General features: G+C 38.4%; 1 pseudogene; it reads right to left on the bottom strand.

Annotated features, from left to right (window-relative positions):
- Nucleotides 1-761: 761 nt before the first annotated feature.
- LOC111552965 overlaps nucleotides 762-2,874 on the bottom strand; it is a 5,361-nt pseudogene continuing 3,248 nt past the window's right edge.

Raw genomic sequence — 2,874 nt, 5'->3', positions numbered from 1 at the left:
TAGTATCATATGTTTTAAGAAATGTGTACAGTGTGAAAAACTTAAAAATATTCATAAATAAAAAATGTTTTAGAAAAAAATAGATATTTTCAGGCAATTACGTAGAGTCTCACTGTGTAAATTCCTTTTTTTTTTTTTTTTTTGAGACGGAGTCTTGCTCTGTTGCCCAGGTTGGAGTGCAGTGGTCGGATCTCAGCTCACTGCAAGCTCCGCCTCCCAGGTTCCCGCCATTCTCCTGCCTCAGCCTCCCAAGTAGCTGAGACTACAGGCGCTGCCACCACGCCCGGCTAGTTTTTGTGTATTTTTCAGTAGAGACGGGGTTTCACCGTGTTAGCCAGAATGGTCTCCATCTCCTGACCTAGTGATCTGCCCATCTCGGCCTCCCAAAGTGCTGGGATTACAGGCTTGAGCCACTGCGCCCCGCTCACTGTGTAAATTTCAAGGCAAGAGTTGTTTCCTGTAAAACAGATCATTGTTCTATGAGAGGATGTTTTTTACTTGTCTTAGTGCATTTGTTTTGCCTCCTCCAGTGTTGCATTATTTTGCTCTATTCTTTATTTTTGTGTGCAAACGACATGCCAGTTAAAATGAAAACTATCTCATATGCAGAAAAAAAAAGTCTCTAGATTGTAAAAACGAAGAGCTAATTCTTACTAAATTACATCATCTGATTCAAGTAAAAAATGACCTAAACACTAGTGATAAAATAAAGACAAAGCACATTTCATGAAGAGAGCAAAGATAAATGTCTGCTGAGTGTTTTAGTTCACATGTTTTAAAATGCTGCTGCAGGTTTTGGGAGGAATTTGAGGGGAAGACTCCACAGCAAAAGGTGATAATGTGGCCTGTATTGACTTAAGTGGTGACCCAACTGGACTGCGAAACTGCAGGATGCCCATGGGCTCGAGGTGCTTGTTAAAGAGGAATTCCACACTGTTGTTCAGAAATCCTTCATGTCCTCTCTCCCCAAGCTTCCCATCCTCTACCAGTTCGGTTTCTAGTATTTCAGCATCTTCTTTCCTGTTAAATAACTTGTCTAAGTAACTAGTGTAAATGTTTTCCTTCTCCACTCATTCACACTTCCTTACCTCACAACAAAACTAATTTGTGATAAAACAGTTCTCCCCACCACCCACAAACTGGCTGTCCCAAGAAGATTCGTACGAGACTTCTAATCGAGCCAAATTTGCCATTCTTTTTTTCTGTTTTTCTTGGTTTACTGTTTTTCATATCAAACTTTTCATTTCTAGTTGGGACTCTGACCTATTCGAGTTATTTAACTTCTCAACAACATCAGTAGGCTTGTGTTGTGAACTAAGTTGAGTAGTTTCTACAATAAAGGAATCAAAATCAAACCCCTGATTTTTTTCCCTTCGTTTTTCAACCAGTTGCTGAGAGGCTTCCTCAAGCGCTATCTGGGCTTTAACCAATCCATTCCTTTCACATTTTCACTTCCTTTCTTATCAGATTTTTCTCTGCTTTATTCTTTCCAACTGGAAATATCTATAATAACACTGGGTTCATAGTAATGGTTAATTTTACTCGCTCTCCAAACTAAGTTATCTAAATATGATGATGACCTGGCTTTGTAGTTACAAATATGGCTACACTTCAAATGCCTATTTGTTGTTATGATGATCTGGGTGCTGCCAAAAAGGCTTAGTAGAGCAATTGGATCCTCCAGATACTTTATACTTTTCCCAATGTCCATCCAAATATTTTCCGGAACAACTTGGACTTCTTCATCAGTGACATCAGACAGAGTTCCTGGGTCTAGCAGAATTTCATCAATATCAAATTTGTTATGCATAGACCAATCATGGGCTGAAAACTAACAATCATACCTTTCCCAGTTACAAATGTGACTGTGAGTTTCATCCATAAGCAAAATATCATAAACTTCATCATCAATATGAAAAAGATGACTTGAAGTTGGCTCATACATTGGAAAATAATATACGCTCATGTAATGATGGGACGGCACTTCTTCTGCTGTTAACCCATCTGTGGGGATAAATATCAAAATTTATTCAAGGAAATCCAGTGTTTCTCAACTAATTCCCTGAAGCAACTGAGTTATAGGTTTTTGTGGTTCAGTCATTTAGTTTCTAATGTGAACTGGAATTACACTGAGAAGCTCCTGACAATCTTCCTCATGTATAACAGGACTGGATTCTAAAATCAGCTGCACCTGTTTGAGTTCAGGTGCACGTGCAGAAAGGGTTTACCAGTCAGCATTTCAGCAAGGATGTGGCCTGCGGTCCACATGTCAATGGCTTTACTATAACTATTAGGAGAAAGTAAAAGATGTGGAGATCTGTACCATTGAGCTACCAATCCTTCAGAAAGATAATCATTATGGGAATAATGAGGAGCCATGATTTCTGCAAGACCAAAGTCCCCTATCTTCAGCATCATGTCTTCAGTGTTAATGAAAAGATTGGTTGGTTTGAGATATCTGAGCAATACATTTGCAGAGTGAATATACTTAAGCCACTGTAGCAGCTGATACATGAAAAGTCTGGCATGCTCTTCCGGTAAAGTGTCCTGCTCCAGCATATTCGCCAAGTCTGTCTCCATGTAATTCTGAAAAACGTAAATACTGTTAAGTTTGGTAAGAGAGTTCACATTGTTTGTTAATTGGCTTCCACTGGTACTAGGAATTTCAAACATTTTCACAATGTTATGATGTCAAATCTTCTAATAATTTTGATTTCATGTAAAGCACTTTTGACAGTCTGGGGATCAGTAAGGACAATTTTCTTGATGGATTCTCTTTTATCGCAGTCATCGTCTACAGCAGAAAAAAAAAAAAAAAAAAAAAAAAACAAGCTATTGCCTCCACAATCCAAAGGTTTTAAGTTCATATATCCA

This window comes from Piliocolobus tephrosceles, chromosome 19 (assembly GCF_002776525.5).
Source record: "Piliocolobus tephrosceles isolate RC106 chromosome 19, ASM277652v3, whole genome shotgun sequence".
Classification (NCBI taxonomy): Eukaryota; Metazoa; Chordata; class Mammalia; order Primates; family Cercopithecidae; genus Piliocolobus; species Piliocolobus tephrosceles.
Note: the sequence above shows the minus strand (reverse complement) of the source record. Positions and strands in the feature narration are given on the sequence as shown.